The sequence below is a fragment of the Periplaneta americana genome, chromosome 16, assembly GCF_040183065.1.
Source record: "Periplaneta americana isolate PAMFEO1 chromosome 16, P.americana_PAMFEO1_priV1, whole genome shotgun sequence".
Taxonomy (NCBI): domain Eukaryota; kingdom Metazoa; phylum Arthropoda; class Insecta; order Blattodea; family Blattidae; genus Periplaneta; species Periplaneta americana.
The window spans coordinates 173,959,819-173,980,740 of NC_091132.1; the positions used below are offsets into that span (position 1 = coordinate 173,959,819).

Below are 20,922 nucleotides of genomic sequence, written 5' to 3' on the forward strand. Positions count from 1 at the left end.
TCTGGAATAGAACTCTTGGTTTTCTAGTTTTCTTAAAGTCTTACTAATAAACCGTGTATAGTTTCTATACGAGACTTACGCAGAGTTGAGACTGAAAACGTTACTAATAAACCATGCATAAGCGATGGACGTATAAACAGTCTGTAACTATACAATGGGAATTGCTTTGCAGTAGTTATATACACGAAACCCCTTGTTTAAGCGTTGTATATAGAGAAAAAATGGCCGCCCCTCTAACAGCTGTTCGTATCGACTGTCATTTTATGATGATGGTTGCCTTGTAACCACAGAAGAACAAACCAAAGAGCACAGAATAATTAGAATAATATTGCTGTAACTTGTACTCTTTGACCAAAATATAGTGTGGTATTCGATTAGAGTCACTTGTACTCTCGATACTTAACACGCCACACTAGAGCACTCTACTGGATGCAATCAGGAACCTCAGATGTTCTATTACCTTTCGTAACGAAGTAATGACGAAACTATGACGTAGCTGTGTAACAGTTGTATAAGTAGGATTTTTCAAAGCATCCCCAGTCGGTCTCTTTTGATGCTAGAAGAAATTAGCCGCACGGTCCACCCCGGTCATTAAGGGACGCGTGCGGAAATTTCTAGGCGCGCAGTTGTCACATTTTACATTGACTTCGCCACGTGGGTATGAAACAATCGTATATTTATTTCTATACAACAAATTGTACTTTAATTCAATCAATCACGAATTAATGAATGGTTAATTTTGAGTTACTGTGTGCATAAAGATCCGTTATAGAATCATTGTACGGTCAACTTCTTCAAACTAATATATTTTCATATTTAGATTATATAAATAATAATAATAATAATAATAATATTATTATTATTATTATTATTATTATTAATAATAATAATAACACCGAAAGAATATTGTCAATTTGTGTTTCGTGTCTAAATTCGCAGCGAAATCTGAAATGTTATGTAATAAAATATGACATTTTTCTTCTCTTAGCTCTATTCGTCGTCACTCTCCCCTAAAGGAATCACAAATCTCTCTTGGTTACTGTCCCTGTCGTGCTTCATATAATTCCCTTCCGTTTTAATTTCATGTTGAACACAGGAGGACCAATTATGAGGACCGATTGTTGCAGCTCCATCACGCAGAAGTTAACACACTAGACTCAAGTCGCGATAATATTGTTTTTCCTAACATTAGACTTCAGTTGATGCCAGATCATTTCCAAAGGTCGACCTGGTTGGCGCAGTTGGTATAGCGCTGACCTTCTATGCCCGAGGTTGCGGGTTCGATCCCGGGCTAGGTCGATGGCGTTTGTGTGCTTAAATGCGACAGGCTCATGTTAGTAGATTTACTGGCATGTAAAAGAACTCCTGCGGGATAAAATTCCGGCACACCGGCGACGCTGATATAACCTCTGCAGTTGCGAGCGTCGTTAAATAAAACATAACATTTAACATTCCCAAAGGATTTAGAACACAGTGGTACGGAGGAAGTCGTAACACAACGTGTCCACATGATGCTGCGAGCTCCTCCACTGCATGTTTCTTACTGCATGGCTGATTTGATAGCCTGCAACATAACTCCCTTGATGGGTATGGGTTGGGCAGGGTTATATTATTGTCCTAATAAAGTTAATTATGTCTTTAAAATTGCTGTTCATCTATCATTGCTATCTTGGGGTTGTAAACAACTAAGTAATTTACAATATACTCCACGCAATAATAATAATAATAATAATAATAATAATAAAATTACAGAAGGCTTTCCAACAGGGAACAAAAACACTTGTGAATTGTTTGAACATATTAAGAAAGACTGCAGTTAGTGTTAGCATTCAGGGGAGAATTGGCAACATTTATGTTTGCCTCAGAAAGCGGAAACAGAGATTGCCCCATCCCCCGAGTGGGCAGAAAAGGTTGGGGGGCCGTCTTACTTGAAAAGACAACCGCGAGCCTACTAATACTGTTATACACGACGTATGTAGTGATTATTAGTAAGGAATTTACACACGACTTATAAACGAGCTACTCATTGTATAAGTATAAGACAGTTAAACGTCTGTATATTGAGTTTTTATTAGTAAGACCATTAATGTTTAACACGGATCCAGTGTCTTTAAATTTTTCTAGTAATCTGCATATCATCGGTTTATTGGGAACATGCCAGGAAATTTCGGTATAAAAGTAAGCTGACATTCCACATACGACTCTGTTCTTGCATAGATTAACACAGTAAACATTCGTTGCTCCCTAGTGTATAACTTAGTGAACGAAACTACACACAAAAAGAATAAACAAACGTGTCAAGACTTTCATATTATGGCATTTGTTTTTGGGGATCTGGAACCATGTTGAATGACATTTTTATGGCTCAGAAGCATATTGTCAGGTGCATAGCGGGTATTGATAGTAGAACCTTCGGTAGGGAATATTTTTTTACATTGTAACATTGTTACTGTTTATGGTATATATATTTTTAATGTATTGTAATTAATTTATTCAAATATTCCTGATGTTCACCAGAATAGTGACTTTCATACTTATGATACTCGCAAGTTTAAATATTCCGGTACACCACCTTACAAATGAAGAGTGCACTGCAAGAATGATGGATGTCACTTTCTTGTCGAAAATGAACCAAGACTGTCAATGCATAGCTTAAGACATATAGAATGTACATACAGAGTTAAATGGCATTAACACGGATAGTCATTGTCCAGTAATGATCGGAAAATCACAGTTAAGCTTTGAGCGCTAAGCATTTCAAACTTGCAATTGCTTCTCCTGCAAAATGTTTTCCAAATGACATCCATCATTCTTGCAGTGGACTCTTCAAATATTAGCAGAGATTATATGGTTTTTGGTATTAAAATGTTCAATACTTTACCTGACAATATTAAATATACAACTAACACTATAAAGTTCAGGAAACATATAAAAAAAGAAATTGATATAATTCTGTCCTTATAGTCTGTCTGTCTGTCACACAGCAAACGAAACTCAACGAGGTTGAGTAGTACGCACTCTTTAGGCCCGTAACACACTTGAAGACTTTTCGCTAGCGAGAAATGTGTTGCGAGAAAGATGCGAAGAGCCTTCCTCCACACACTTGGCGAGTTCTCGCTATCACAGATCACACCTCGCTATGATCATCTGTGCACTGCCTTCATGCAGAAAGCATTTTTCTGAATATAGTAATCACTCGTTGGGGGAAATATTATAGGTTATGTATTTACGTATATTGGCGTACTTAAATATATAACCTGTAAGTATATTGTCGTACTTTACAAATTACGTACAAACGCCGTGTTGAATCTGAGTATTCAGATGATGAGGAAATGGAGTTACATGAACATATTTTGTTAATGAAAAGAAGAAGTAGGCCTAAAATTAAAGCCACAAATATCTGGAAATCACATTGTATCTTATGAAAATAAGGGCGAGTTTTGGACACTGGTTTCGATTTGGATGATGATACGTTTAGGCGTTATTTCAGGTTAAATGGACCACAGTTTTTTTCCCCCCCATTCATGATATGATAGAGGATTCTCTGCTATGTTCTGATTAAAAGTATGTAAATTGTTAAGACATATAGATACATTATTTCAAATAAAACATAGCCCTATTTATTTTCAGATAATCTGATATTTGTGTCCAGATTTCTTCTTTAAGTTTCGTGTTTTTATAGTTTTCATCCCGTGTATCATATAAATAGGCCTACGGGTGACATCGTACAAGTTCGATAAGTTTCTGACTGCAATTATCAGCCATCTTTCCTCATTTTTCAAATAAAAACAATACAATTCATCGCCACCTGTGATATCTTTTTCAACATTCAATCGTCATAAAGAGTATAAATGTCAAACATCTTTGATAAATGTGTCGAGAAAATTCGCTGGGCTACCGATTCCAGCGACAAACTCGCGCGAGGTTTTTGCCTCGAACGAGAATCTCTTCCAGTGTGTGGACGTCCATTTGAATCCATGTTATCAATTTTTTAATTTTCTCGCAATACATTTCTCGCTGGCGAGAACTCTGCAAGTGTGTTACGGGCCTCACAGCTAAGACTAATCTTGTTATGAGAAACGGGGAAGGCTGCCAGCTGTGCAATTGGTGAGTCGTGCCTTCCTGCCAAGCTAATGCTTTCCGAGCAACGCTGGAGACCCCGAGTTGCGTCGTACATGAGAAGCCCGTTACTATGCAGCAGTGATAAGTGTGTAGAGTTGAAACATGTTTGTTTTGAACTAGCCGTACCCGTGCGCTCCGCTGCACCCGTTAGAAATAAATATAAAGTAATTACATAATTAAAATAGGATGTTTGATCCAGGGAACATTCGTGTTTCATAGAAGGATAAATTTTTTATTGTGTTACTTAATTTAAATTGTATTAAAAAATTAAAATGCCATTATTTTTATCCAGAAACCACTCATTTGGTCATAAAAATTATTTTAGGAAATACAGGAAACGAATGTACAGAATAACCTGTCAAGTTTTCTGTGCATAAGAAGCTATTTTAATCTTACCTGTCCTCGATTCACTGAGAAGTTACTGTAACAACATTATAGCATTATGTCCATTTAGAGAAACTACAATTTCCAATGGTGAAATAATAATTAATTATACAAATCGGTTAATTTAGCTTCCGATATTACTTCATACAAACACAGAAACATTCTCTGCAGGCTATCTTTCATAGCTTTCGATTGTTGCTGTCCAAAGCCCCTTATAGACGAAGTCATTTGTTTTTTTTTTTATTTCATTATACGGCCTTAGATGGCAGTTATTTTAATTTTAAAACTCATTTATCTCATTAAATATCAGTCCTATCAAAATTTTTCAAGGAATAAAACTTATCGCAAATTATTTTTAAAGAAACTTTTGTTATGTAACATTTTTCATAAAAATCAATAATAAGCGAGATATTTCGATTTATTTAATTCAGGCCCCCTTATAACCCCCCTTTTAAATAATGTATTTTGACTGCCATATAGCCTACAATCTAAGTTAAAACGAACTTAAGTTATATTCCTATTTTCATATAAATCGGTTCAGCCATTATCGCGTGAAAAGGTAACTAACATACATACAGACAGACAGACAAAAATTTCAAAAAAGCGATTTTCGGTTTCAGGGCGTTAATTATATATGTTAGGACCAATTATTTTTGGAAAATCGAAAATTACCAGAAAAATTTCGGCTACAGATTTATTATTAGTATAGATAAATAAAATTGTGTTTGCGATAGAATAACATTCTCCATGTCGGGCTAAGAACTATGAATACCAGCGGGGTGTGCTAAGCAGCACTGAATGTAAAGAACGTGATGACATTTCTTCTAGGATTCAAAGTGAAAATATGTATCACAATGAGGAATCAATAAGTTAATATTAAAGGTCATGCAAAACACTGTTAAGCTCTGTAAGGATGTTTCCAGAAACAAACAGTGTCAAGAACAGAGCAATCAATAAACTTCACCAACCTCTGGGTCACTCTTCATCACAGAATATGTGATAGGCACTGCAGTTTCCTCAATTTTGATGTCCCATTTGAAATCAAAACTGGAGTCCGTAATGTCCACTGTACTGTATTCCTGTGGAATATACAGATACAACAAATTTCTAATTTACATACTTGAGTGTCTAAACCCCATTTCAGTTTGGTTGATAGGCCTTTCCCCTCAACTAATACTCTCTGCCGTCAGTGAAGGGGAAGATTCTAGTGTTCATCTCACTAACTTTCCACCAATTGGCTTTCAACATAGTGACAAATTTTATTATTGAAAATGTTTACCGGTAAACTATAATAACAATTTTTATCTAAATTGTCGATTGAATGGTTGCTATACCTTTATGCACTACGAAGCATAGCAGTCTAAGGAAGATATATAAGAATTATTTTCAATTGTATTTGATGACTATATATACAGGATGATTCACGAGGATCTACCGTCCCTTACGGACCTTATTTCCGAAGACATTCTGAGTAAAAAAGTCATATAAATATTTGTCCTAATCTCAATTTTTTCAGAATTACACTAATTTGAAGTTGTTTGTCAAATACCATTATTCCTGAGTTTTAAGGTTAAAAGAATATTACAGATAAAGAATGAACTATTCAGGAGTATCATTTCTTTAATTAGCTAGTATTCTGAAGCTAAACATGTGTTGTGAATTCCATAGTTGCTTCGTACAGAATTTTTTTTTTTTTCGTTTTTTAACTACAGAATTGCATTTTCTTACTCATTTATCACAACAATTGTTACAAATCACGCCACTCTTGTAAATTCCTTAAGACTGTACATTAGGATACAGAATTAAACTGTAAAGAATCAAATTCCTAAAGTCGTATGATTTGTAACAATTTTTGTGATGTAATTTTTAGCTAAAAATTGAAAAATAAAATCTATACAAAGCAATTAACAACACATTTTTAGCTTCAGAACACTATTCAATTAAAGAAATCAAATTTGAATAGTTCATTCTCTATATGTAATATTTTTTTACTCTTAAAACTAAAGAAAAAAAAAAGTATTTTACTAACAACTTCAAATTAATGTGACTTTGAAATTATTGAGATTAGGACAAATGTTTATATGACATTTTTGGCTCAGACTGTCTTCGGAAATAAGCTCCGGTAAATCCTCGTGAATCACCCTGTATTAGTGTTGATATTATCACGAAAGAGCAATAGATAGTTATGCATAATTGTCTAATATTACAAACTCATAGATTTAGCACAAAAACGGCGTAAATTTTGATGGATTACTAACAAACTAAACCGGTCTATACTAAACTTTTATAGCTACCAAATATCGTAGCAGTCTAAGTTCATGTATTCACATAGTAATTACCAGAGACCGGAAGTTTAGGCATTATGAATCATTAAAATAGGCAGGCAAAAAGGCATTATAAACAGCTATAGTCCCGTCGCTCTAATTTCCGGCAGCCAATCGCGTTGCAGGTCGGCTACATTTAAACGTGTGCGTCTTGTGATTCGCTGATGAAGACGTCATTCATTTCTTAAGGCTCGATAAATACTTAATATAATCGCCCGCCATTTTGGCTCTTTCGTTGGCGTTCGCAGAAAGCATATGAAGACGTTATTTGCCGCTCAATTATTTGCTGAATTACAGGCGTTTGATTTATTATCATAGGAGCTACGACATGATAATGTTTAACGGTGTGGCAAATAGTTCCCTCGTATGGTAGCTCGGCAACGAAAGAACAAAAATGGCGAACATACTACCTACCTACACTTTATAGAGCCTTCACTTCCTATGACGTAAGCAAAGAGGAGGAGTCACGCCGGGAATAACAGTGTCGCGACTTTAAAACACGCAATAAAAGGCAATTACAAAAACCTTGCTCTAGATCCACAACCTTGCACTTCCACAAAGGGATTTCGGCAGCAAGAAAAGCTTTACATAAGTCGAATGCAAATTGAGATTTTCGACTCGATGTTGCAATTACTGTTGGAAGCAAAGAAATCTTCTTCCCAGTAGCCTTGGAAAGCGCATTTTTGTGTTTGGTTGTACTGATATGTAGCGGTATGAAATATTCAGCTAGCTACAACAACGTCGCAATGAAAACTGACAGAAAAATAACCGTTAAAAATAACGTCAGACCCGCACTCATTGTTGCCTCATCAAATAAACACAAGCGATAATTAAAACGCTCACTGTTATACATTTTTGCACGGCAGCACTCATTGTTGCAAAGAGAATATGAACTGACTGAAAGACAATAATATACATTCGGTGAAGTCACTTTCATTGTAGTGGTTATAGAAATAAATTAAAATATACCTGTAGGCAAATTTTAATAATGGATTAATAAATAATAGATAAATAATTAAAGGCAAAAAAGCATCTATTTTGTTGATTAGGTATTTATATTAAAAAAAGGCAGAAAATGGCAAAATATAACTGTGACGCTTCACTCACAAAGATATAATTCGTACAGATTTACTTTCAAAATGAAGATAGATTTAACGCATTTAAAAAGACATTCTGCCAAATTTCCGGTCTCTAGTAATTAGTAATATAGAAATGAGAGAGTAGATAAGAAGCGTAAAAAATGGTCTTACATCTGGTGAAGGGTTTGTCTCGTCTTTGACTGCGTCGTCACGTGACAGTAGTGCCAAAGGGTCGTCCTCGGGTTCCGTCTTGATGACATCCATTACACCTGAAAGAACAGTGTAAGAAAATTACCTGTTTGCTGTTTGTGAGCTTCGATATGTATTGAATGCGATACAGAAGACTTCGTTATATACGACTAATGACAGAGCCTTTAGGAATCAATTCTATAGGTCACTTTGAGCGTAAAATGTTGTATAAACACGGGTCCGATTATCGACCATTAAGAATTCTCAGCTGATTGAATCCTACGAAAGTAGCAGTGGTTTTGAGGAGAACTAAGAATTATTCAAAATACATAGAAATATTAATTCAAAATACTGCGTTTATCATCAAATTAACATACCTCAATTTAGAACTAAATTTTCAAATATCCCTCCAGTGTTGGCAACTCAGAATTCCATTTACCGCTGCACAAGCTTAAAAAAACGGCTAAACTGTAGTTGAAAAACTCCAGATTTTTCTTAATACATCACTTCGAAATTTGAAATACAAACTATACAGTACAGTTTTAGGAACTGGAGATCGTTATAAAAATGTAGACTAAATTATGGAAAGTGTGTCTCACTTCGTAGGCTCTATGTTCCATGTAAAATCATATGGACAACTAAATTTAAATATTTTGCATTCAGTATCACCTTACACCATTTACATCGAGCTTGTCAACTATCACCGGTAACTTCTTCCACCCAATCTTTCAACACAGTATGTTTTTTCCACATATCTCTAAACTTTTGTACGTATGGAGTTTTACACGGCATATTTCTTCAAAACTGAAAGAAGTAGATCAAGAATAATATACTGGACACTTCGGAAACAATCACATTCACAATCACACCAGTCCGTTCGAAATCTGATTTCACACTGAGCTGGAGACGTGCCTCCCAACAATGAGTGGTTTTAAGTTTTAAGTATGTCTATGTTACATAAACTACAATGCGGAATGATAAATTAAATAATCTATACTAATAATAAATCTGTAGCCGAAATTTTTCTGGTAATTTTCGATTTTCCAAAAATAATTGGTCCTAACATATATAATTAACCACCCTGAAACCGAAAATCGCATTTTTGACATTTTTGTTTGTATGTCTGTCTGCATGTTTGTTACCTTTTCACGCGATAATGGCTGAACCGATTTATATGAAAATTGGAATATAAATTAAGTTCGTTGTAACTTACATTTTAGGCTATATGGCATTCAAAATACTTTATTTAAAAGGGGGGTTATAAGGGAGCCTGAATTAAATAAGTCGAAATATCTCGCTTATTATTGATTTTTGTGAAAAATGTTACATAACAAAAGTTTCTTTGAAAATGATTTCCGATAAGTTTTATTCTTTACAAAATTTTGATAGGACTGATATTTAATGAGATAAATGAGTTTTAAAATTGAAATAACGCCATCTAAGACGGTGCAATGAATTAAGAACAAATGACTTCGTCTATAAGGGGCCTTGGACAACAACAATCGAAACGGGGGCCTTGGACATCAACAATCGAAAGCTATTAGACATAGCCTACAGAGAATGTTTCTATGTTTGTATTACGTAATATCAGAAGCTAAATTAACCGATTTGTATAATTATTATTTCACCATTGGAAAGTGTAGTTTCTCTAGATGGACATAATGCTATAATGTTATTACAGTAACGTCTGAGTAAATCGAGGACAGGTAAGATTAAAATAGCTTCTTACGCACAGAAAATTTGATAGGCTATTTTGTACATTCGTTTTCTGTATTTCTTAAAATAATAATTATGTACACTCATTTTAATCTCGAGAATTAACGAACAACGAGAGTGTATTGATTTAGTATGCAGTAATAGTACGTTAGCTTAGTAATCCATTATTTTATAATTCAAATTTTAACTATGCTCAATTGAATCGTGTTAAAATACATAAAATATATATGCAATAAATGCAATGCAAAAAAAATGGGTAATGAGCCAAGCAGATTATCTTGCGCTGTTGTAAAAGTTGTTCCCTGGATCAAACGTCCTATTTTAATTATGTAATTACTTTATATTTATTTCTAACAGGTGCAGCGGAGCGCACGGTACGGCTAGTATATAATATAAGACGACATTAAGATATATGGATCACATGAGGAGACAAAGAGGAAGGCAGAAAATAGGAAAGACTGGAGAATGCTGGGTTTGCAGTGAAAGACCTGCCCATGGGCAGAACACTATGGATGAATGAATAAATCATAATATAAGCTATCATAAATTAAAATAATTCAGTTCATTATCTAGTCTCTATGGTTAAACATATCATTTACAAAAACAAAGCATACCGGTACATGATAAGACTAAGAGTTTAACGAATGTGGCATACCTTATTTGTACTACAAAAAATGGATGAGGTAGGAAATGGACATTGTTGTACGAAAATGAGTTAACATAAAACACTGATATATTTTTATAGTCGCACAATGAAAAATTGTGATAATACCATATTAATCTCTGGTTTATGATTAACTAATATTGTTGTACGCAAGTACATATAAAAACAATTATAACATCTTTACAGAAAAAAAGCTAAAAAAATATCGTCTCCCTCTGCTGGAATCATAAAAAAACTCCAAATAAATAGCTACCGGCTGACGGTAAAATTCTGTAGCTGACCATAGTCCTGAAAACACCAGATTTAGCTACAAAACCGCTGACTTGGCAACACTGTATCCCTCCTTCCACTTCAGTTAGGTTTGCCAACCCTACCGTATTGGCCCCTAATTTTTAACAGTCTCCCGGCTCCTGTATTTTTGTTTTCTTCGAGCATAATACCGCAGTTGATCGCATAATATGCAAGGCACAATAAAAACCTAAACTAATGAAACCTAACCTGTACAGATTCGTATATGCAAGGCACAATAAAAACCTAAACTAATGAAACCTAACCTGTACAGATTCGTATATGCAAGGTGTATAAGCGGAGTGCGAAGGGAACTACCTCAGCGCTAGTTCAGTCATCATCTCGGAATATTGTGTACCTTATGTTAGATTCTATACAATGAAATTACTGAGTTGAGAGGAATGCAAGTAGTCCAAAACGTCCTTGAAACAAACACAATGTCAAACAATGCACGAAGAACAGCCAACGTCAAATAATGATGAAACCTGTGTATCAAGAAGACTGTGGAACTGTTTGCTAATGCTTAGGATTGGACTTCAGTGTGGGGAAGTGTCTATTATTATTAAGGACCGGATTTTTATGTAATATCAGGGTGTGAAATATGTACATATTTATGTAAGAGAAAGGTCAATGTTACTTATGCCCCGCCCACTAAAAGACACATAGGCCAATTTTACACATATTTAGTATAACTTGTTGCTTCTTTGATAGGTTAGGTTTGGTTAGTTTAGTTTTTGTTATAGCCTACCTTGCATATACGATTAGAGCGCAACATTGGCAGTGATAAAAGTGAAATATTCGTTCAGTGGGCGTTGGATACTCTACATTCACCAAGAAAAATAAGCTGAATATGTACCAAAATATGTAAAATCATAAAAATATTTAATATTAATATCTGGCAGATATAGGACATATATTATTTTAATGTACCGAAGTACATTAAAATAATATATATGATATGCATAAATCACTTAAGACGGCGCTTATTCCGTCGGATCCCGGCCAACTAGTCACTCATAACGAGTGCACCTCAGCACATGTGTGGACTTCAGTCCTACGTTCATAGACATCTATGACGTAGTGCAGAGGGCGGCCACTAGAGGGAACCCAAGAGTTGGAACTTAATCTGAGACGATTCTGTCCGACACCGGGGTGGGTATCCGGTATGGCTTAGTGGATAAAGCATCAGCACGTAGAGCTGAAAACCCGGGTTCAAATCCCGGCGCCGGAGAGAGTTTTTCTCCGTTCCATTACTCTTTCATCGTAAGATATAGGATAGGTAAGACTCTCCAGTTGTGATTTCATAGAGCACCCGACTTTTTTACCGCACACTTGACACATTACAATTTTTCCATCTGTAGTGAAAGCTTCGTCCATCGCAATCCATGATTTTATTTTTGTCATTAGGGTTGAAGATACAGGGGCCAATTTAATTAGTTAAAAGCAGTAGATAAACTCACTTGCACTTTGTATTGTAATTACTAAAACTAGAGAACTGAGTGAAATCAATGGCACAACAGTACTGCAAGCACTGTTTCGCTTTACTGGATTAGGAGAAAATAAGAGGAGATGTGGGACACATGCATTTTAGCTGCTCCCTGTAAGAAACCAAGTACCTACTAAAACCTGAAACTATAGGCATTTACAAACTCTTGTTTGAAAAGTGACATTCCTGTCTCATTCAGAAGGGTAGGATTATTCCAGCCCAGAACCATACTTTCTAATTGCTCGGAAAATCCCATTTCCGTATAGGTCTACTAAATTTAAAGTAAAGAGGTCAAGCAATAACCTGAAAAGCTATTTATTTTAATCTTTCAACATCTTTCCAGTTTGTTCCTTTACTTCAGCTTCTTTTCAAAAGTCGGCTACTTTATTGCGGCTCATGTCAGACTTGACACGGGTTTTCCCTGGAAGGATTAGGAAGAGGGTGAGTAAGGTTGCAAATTGCATGGGAACGGCTTGTTAAGACGTGTGCAGAACAATTATAGTTCGAGACAAATCATGTCGTCCTAGTCCCACTTCACCACATGAAGGCAACGCTACTTTCTGAGGGATTTTTACAATACAAGGTAGTTGTATGAGAAAGGTTGCCTTTTTTTCACTCATATTTATAGTGGGCGGTATGGGGTGAGTGCCTCTTTTACTTCCTGGAACTGAGAATGTTATGTTTCGTCCCGAAATATGTCCTTTCTTGCGTAGGTAAAAAGGCTTTTTAAATCTGTGTATTTCAAATTATAAACTTTCCCAGCAGAAGTTTTTTTTTTTTTTTTTTTTTTTTTTCCTTTTAGAGAAGTAAAAATGAATAAAACCCCTAAATATGTAGATTTATGTAATACCAAGCCATAATATGTAATGTGGGGCAAATATGTAAAAATATGTAGTATCAGATTTTAATATATTAACGGTAATTACAAGATTCGCAAAGATTGTTATTTATATACGGTTAGGTGGAAAGGAATATAATACGTCCCTAATAATAATAATAATAATAATAATAATAATAATAATAATAATATAATAATAATTATTATTATTATTATTATTATTATTATTATCCCAGATGGTGACAGGATTTTTTCTCGTTGCCAAACTTTCAGAACGGCCCCGAGGTTCACTCAGCCTCCTATAAAATTGAGTACCGGGTCTTTCCCGGGGGTAAAAGGCGGTCAGAGCGTGGTGCCGACCACACCGCCTCATTCTAGTGCCGAGGTCATGGAAAGCATGGGGCTCTACCTCCATGCCCCCCCAAGTGCCTTCATGGCATGTTACGGGGATACCTTTACCTTTTTTATTATTATAATTATTATTATTATTATTATTATTATTATTATTATTATTATTATTGTCGTCGTTGCTATAACAATACTAATGGTGGAGATGAAGGATTGGTTAATATACAGGGACATCATTTTATTTTTACTTCAATTTTTATTGTACCTGAATTTTTTAATGTATTTCACTCCCACCCCTTCTACTAATGAAGTTCAACCGTCCTCCACACAGATCCAAGACCACATATATAGTCATAGTAGCCTTACGGTCATAGTAAACAGTACGTTCCAAAAATATGTTCGCGTTTTCCAGTGACGAAAGAGCTTTCAATATTGCATCATTTTCGCACAGGTACTGTCGTCCATTTGCCTACGTCGTATCCCGGTTTCCCCCACCAGCTTTTATTCGCCAGCTAGTGGCTGGGCTGTCTTAACTCTTTTTTGAGAACATTAATTCCTGTTAGGGATTGGACGTCTACGTAATATTATACAACTGTTTAAAATAACTTAAATAAAAGGGCCTCGTTAAGTAATTAACTGTCACGTGATTTCCTCCCTTTCTACGACCCTACGACATATGACTTGGACGGACAGTAGATAGTATGTCTGAGTAATTTTATCTTTTCGGATCGGGCAGAAGTGAAGATTGAATTTACAATACGTAAGGTACTCTTTTATAGAATAGGTACAGAATTATTTCAACATGAGTTACTAGTACGAAGAACGAAACGGGTAATTGGGATTAGGTACAATAGTCTATAGTGCGATAATATGCACATTAGAACTGAAGCCTGTATCGAAATGAACGGTCACAATTTAAAAAAATGTGTTTAAATATCCATATTATGATTATTTTTCAATTTAACTTCATTCTCTATATTGTACGCTAATATGCTGTAGACGATATAATATACACTGCATAATGAATACGTCCACATGGACAGCTCAGTTCGTGAATAAAAACACTCATTGTTAATACTGTACTGTATTTTAATTAAACAAAAACCTAATGAAAATGATCAAACACAAAAGCGCAATATTTCCTAGTTTACGTAAACTACTTTTCTTCCCTCCTATACCTAGTAAAGTGATTTGTTTGTATATTACGCCAGTATCATCGAATTCCAGTAAATCTATTATATCTAATGAGTGCCACTTGCTTCAGAGAGATTTGAACGAGTTACGGTATAATTACAAATGGTCACCTAGCAGGCAAGCAATGTACTATTATTTGTATTTGCTCAGCTTATATTTTATGCCCAAAACGTCCCCTGTTGGCTGCTACATATTGCTGACACCTTCTTATAAAATTATTAGTAACTTTCACAAGTTCAGCGGCACTGATTGACTCCATTTCAGCACTTATGTAGTCTTTTACGGTCATTTATTCAACTTGTTTCTTTGATTTTTTTAAACTAGGTTTTGTATTGTTTTTACACAAAGTACTGGTCTGTTTGGAATTTTGTCGGAACTTACGTCGCGTTTTCGCACAAGATTTTCTATATTTTATGTAAGTATTATAAATATACACAGGCTCACGTAATGAAAATTGCATTGGAATATGCATCCACCCTGTATAGCAGCCAGTCTACCGCTTACTCATTCAGTTTTATTGCCGTCATTTTTTTTTTTTTTTTTTTCGCATTTTCGTAATAAAATTTGTGATGCATAATATTTCATATCTCAATATATTCAATTTGTAGTTTATTATGACGAAAGAAGCAATTACCGAAATTTGTGCACTGAAAGCATGTCAATCCATGTATTGTGGTCCCTATCACCACGGCATGGCGCGTCCTCAGGTTGCGGACAGAGGAGACGGCCTCCAGATATGGAGGTAGCTGTGAATATATTGAATAAGCAGTCGCGGACAGCCGATGAGGGGTGGTCCTCCAGCTTGGGGGTTGGGCAAAGGGCTAACAACCCATCGCCGTAAAAAAAACAGCTTGTTACGAATCCTTCAAATAAGCCTCGGAATGGGACTGATTCTCTGGCACGACCACAGCAAAGGAATAAGGTTTTGAGATTTGGTACTTGGAATGTTACAAGTCTATATAGAACAGGAGGGGAAACATTAGTAGCAAAAGAACTAGCTAGATATAGAATAGACTTTGTGGGAGTACAGGAGGTTATGATAGATGGGAATGGCACGCATCTCATTTCCCTTAATCACGACCTTACTGGCATAGAAGAAGCCCTTCAGGTCTTAAAAACTGTTAACAATCATAATTATATGAATGCTGCGGAGGAACTATATATTGCCACCTTTTCTAATAATAATGATAGCCCGCTCCTTAACGAACAATACCCAAATTCAAATAACCCGCTGTTTAAAATCACACGCAAGTAACGGTCACTCATCCAATAGTCGTGCAACGTATACAGTTCTCGTCATACGCTACCACTTAATGTAAAGATCAGTCGTGTCGCCGGCCTCATGGATTTCAAGACGTTCTTCCATTTTTTGTAAGTATTGTTTTAGAAGATTTAAATAATACTTAAATGCTTCCAAATATTCTTTCATTCTATCCTTACAATTTACAGGATTTTTCCTGCTCTCCATAACGGCCACACGACCGACCTGTTCGTAGCATAATCAAATCTATCTTGAAAACTGTGTCTGCAATGACAGAAGAGTTTTGCTGTTTCCTTGGTTCACACACGCCTCTTTCAACACAGTAATTCTACACACATCGTGGAGGCTTTTTGCTATATTCTATTCTCTGTTTTTAAGTGATATTACAGTTGTAACTTTGGTTTTTAACGTCATATACCAAGTGTTCACTTTTTATAACATGTTCCATTCGACCTACACGACCTGAAGATGCCAATCAAAATTGGCGAAAACGTTTGTTTTTAAAATCTGTGTAAATGTTATTATAACATGTTTTATTGTGTTTATGTTAAGTATTGACTGAATAGAACTCATTTTTCAATTAACATTGAAATTAACGGAACCAATATGCCTTTGAAAAGGAGATTATTTGTTGTATTATGGGAAAGGAAACGATAATCACCAATTAGGAACAGGATTCTTTATTCATAAAAGAATAAAATCAGCAGAAAAAAAAGGTCGAATTTATCAGTGATAGGTTATCGTATTTAATACTTGAGGGTAGATGGTGCGATATCTTAGTTATAAATGCTCATGCCCCTAAAGAAGGACGTTTGAGATGGGCAGGGCATGTAGCACGTATGGGCGAATTCATAAATGCATATGGAGTGTTAGTTGGGAGACCAGAGGGAAAAAGACCTTTGGGCAGGCCGAGACGTAGATGGGAAGATAATATTAAAATGGATTTGAGGGAGGTGGGATATGATGATAGAGAATGGATTAATCTTGCTCAGGATAGGGACCAATGGCGGGCTTATGTGAGGGCGGCAATGAACCTCCGAGTTCCTTGAAAGCCAGTAAGTAAGTAAGTATTTCATATCTCAATATATTCAATTTATAGTTTATTATGACGAAAGAAGCAATTACTGAAATTTATGCACTAAAAGAATGTCAATGTCGCGAACTTCAGAATTCATTAGTTACATTAGTGCCGTTTAAACACAGCTCATCTCTTGACAAGGCATACCAGTGCTAAGGACTGAACTTAGGCGTAGCTGAGTGGTTAGAGCGCTTGGTACGTAGAACCAAGAACCCGGGTTCCATCCCCGGTGCCGGAGCGAATTTTTCTCCTCTAATAACTATTCAATATTTAGGTTGAAACTTCTAAACGTGTTGGTATATAACTATCCACCATACAAACCAGATCTAGAGTACAGAAAATAATCATATACAAACCAGATGCTTTTGCTTCCTTTTCTCGAATGCATTTCCAGTTAAATTTCCACTTCATAAAACTTACCTGATATATTGTTATTGTTTAATCAAATGTCCGAACACAGGTCTGTACCTCACAAGTGATAGCAATAAGCGTCCACTTATGAGGCAACTACGTCAGGAAATGATGGGGTAGGTTGGCCAGTTCCTTTTTACACTAATCAGATTTCGGATGTAGCTATATAAACAGTTGTTTTTCCTCTGACACATATCGGCAAGTGAGAGGTACTGTCTGATAATAGATGTACAGTACATATTAGTCAGAACCTCAGTTAAAGGTACCTGAAATATTGTTTACCAGATTTTATATGATCGTAAAAGAAAGAGCAGATATATATTGAGTTCACTTTCATATTAATATGTTCATGTAACTCCATTTTCTCATCATCTGAATACTCAGATTCAACAAAGCGTTCGTACGTAATTTGTAAAGTACGACAATATACTTACAGGTTATATATTTAAGTACGACAATATACGTAAATACATAACCTATAATATTTCCCCCAACGAGTGATTACTATAATCAGAAAAATGCTTTCTGCATGAAGGCAGTGCATAGATGATCATAGCGAGGTGTGATCTGTGATAGCGAGAACTCGCCAAGTGTGTGGAGGAAGGCTCTTCGCCTTTTTCTCGCAACACATTTCTCGCTAGCGAAAACTTTTCAAGTGTGTTACGGGCTTTATAAAAGGCAAAATTGATATTCAAGCAGAAATATATTATGATGACCATTTGCCTTCAGTGGGACGTGTTTTCTCAATTCAGAAGAATATGTCTCGGATTTAATTTCTAAAACAAATAATGGGAAATACCTACGACAGGCCTTCTAAAGATGATATTCAAGATGTTAATGTGTCATTCATTTTGCACGCCCCAATTAAATTGAGGGGCAATGGGCCTTTCACAGTTGATCAAAATCAATTGTTAAAAATTCGTGCAGCAAGTAGGTTTAAATTAAACAGAAAATGAACTTTGTTTTGATTAATAAGGTACCCATTTCCTCAAGCACTTATAAAATAGGAATATAAGTATCTTGTGCATTATTTTTTTTACATTTCTTAACATTTGAATTTAGATTTCTTTGTAATGTAAAAATGACGTATAGTGTTGATATCCAGGGATATTCAGTTATTATACTTTGATTTTGTTTTAATTGTTCCTTTTGATGTTGAAGGTGTAAAATAAATACATATTTTTGTAAATGTCCATTACTGGTTTTCCTTATGTCTATTACTGGAAGTGGAGAGTTATAGACCTTTCCATTTCTAGTACTAAAACTCACCATTAAGAAAGTAATTATTATTTTAAAATTATTGAGAATATAAGTTATTCATTTTAGGGGAATGTTGTAGGGATGTGTGCAAACTTAAACACGTGGAAATGTTAAATGAAGAAAATGCGACCTTAGCATGTCCATTACTGGGGGTGTCACCCTACACTGTTACGAATTTGAATTATATAACGAATTGTCTGTGACCACTTTTTTTTCTGAAGACTTGTCGCCAACCCTACTATTTTTTCAAAGGAATTTTGTTAATAGTTACACGAATATCCTCACGCATCATATGACCAGAACAGTGAATACCTAATACAAGTGGAAATAGTAATATGCGTTACAAGAGCGGTATGTTGACGTTTTCATGGTCGAGGAAAAGATTGAAAAAGCGAAACGTAGTTGAGCTTTTTTAATTTCCGAGAACATGAAAACAAACATACCGCACGTGTATCGTACATGATTTTTTTTTTTGCGAATATCGTTTATTGCATACCTGAAAGAGGAATTTCTAATTAGTTGCAATGAAATCTCCATCTTTGTTTCTGTTCAATGACGGCAATTTTGGAAAACAAAAATATCTCTCTTCAACATTGTTGCTATAAAATGTTTTCTGTGTTCACTATATTGCAGCAGGCCGTGATATACGTCTGTCTTTTTTTTCCCTCCAGTCTATAAATGCGAACTTAAAACAAACGGTAAGGTTATGTAATGATTTATTTTTCATTTTAATATTTTAACAATATTATTTATATAACATATTGCAGTAATAACATCGGCATCTGGAATCTTGTTCATTTTTTCACGGCTTCCTTAATGTTACTTGCATCACGAATGCAATAACTTTAGTGGAGTAGTAGAGTTTACTTAATTTTTGCAAATATTTAAAAACAATAATTAACATTGCAATTTAGGTGAAATTGCAGTGGTAAGTTTCCAGTTTATAATTATTACTATGTTAAACGTCTCTAAATATAATATGTTAAAAGCCTAAAGCAGTAAAATGAATGTCGCGCTTAAGCGGTAAGAAGAGGGAAATTGTTATGTGTGTTACGTTGGGAATACTGAATATGCTATTTCACACTTACCGCGTATTGGTTCTGTGCGGAAAACAAGCAAATACGCACGATCTCGCACAAAATTGTTTACAGTTTTCTAAATATATTTACTCTTCTGCGCTATAATTCTCAATGCATTTCAGAACATTATAATCAGAATGCATATAGTTTCACCAAATTCGTCTTCAAAATGCAAAACTTTTAAGATTATAAGGTTACCGGCGTAGCTCAGTCGGCTGAGGACTTGCCTCTCGATCCGGAGTTGTGCTCCGGCATGAGTTCGATTCCCGCTTGTGTTTATCACCTGGTTGGATTTTTTCCGAGATTTTCCCCAACCGTAAGACGAATGCCAGGTAATCTAAGCCGAATCCTCGGCTTCATCTCGCCGAATATCGTCTCACTATCAAAAATCCCATTGACGCTAAATAACCCAGTAGTTGATACAGCATCGTTAAATAACCTACTAAAAAGAATATAAGAAAATAATAAGATGAGACGAATAACAGTAATAATAATCGGAGATTTGGCAGAATGGCTTTTTAAATGTGTTAGATCTATCTTTATTTTGAAAGTAAACCTGTACGAATTATACCTTTGTGATTGAAACGTCACAGTTTTATGTTGCCCTTTTCTGCCTTTTTTAATATAAAAGCCTAATTTACAACATAAATGCTTTTTTGCCTTTATTTATTTATTTATTAATTATTAAAATTGCCTACAGGTATATTTTAAATCCCGAAAAGACTAAGTATATGATTATGTCTCGTGATCTGAATATTGTACGAAATGGAACTATAAAAATTGGAGATTTATCCTTCGAAGAGGTGGAAAAATTCGGGAGGAAATTAAACGCAGAATAAATAAGGGAAATGCCTGTTATTATTCGGTTGAGAAGATTTTGTCATCTAGTCTTCTGTCAAAAAATCTGAAAGTTAGAATTTATAAAACAGTTATATTACCGGTTGTTCTGTATGGTTGTGAAATTTGGACTCTCACTTTGAGGGAGGAACAGAGATTAAGGGTGTTTGAGAATAAGGTTCTTAGAAAAATATTGTGGCTAAGCGGGATGAAGTTACAGGAGAATGGAGAAAGTTACACAACGCAGAGCTGCACGCATTGTGTACTTCACCTGACATAATTACAAACATAAAATCCAGACGTTTGAGATGGGCAGGGCATGTAGCACGTATGGGCGAATCCAGAAATGCATATAGAGTGTTAG

At 35.2% G+C, this 20,922-nt stretch overlaps 1 protein-coding gene across 1 annotated transcript in view; it reads right to left on the reverse strand.

Annotated features, from left to right (window-relative positions):
* LOC138691971 (zinc finger protein ZFP2-like) overlaps window positions 1-20,922 on the reverse strand; it is a 105,661-nt gene that overhangs the window by 8,402 nt on the left and 76,337 nt on the right. Inside the window, exons 6-7 of the transcript XR_011329996.1 lie at window positions 8,081-8,178; window positions 5,475-5,585 (exon numbers count right to left, since the gene is read on the reverse strand). The gene's annotated coding sequence lies outside the window, so the exon portion shown is untranslated. The remainder of the gene's footprint in view (window positions 1-5,474; window positions 5,586-8,080; window positions 8,179-20,922) is intronic.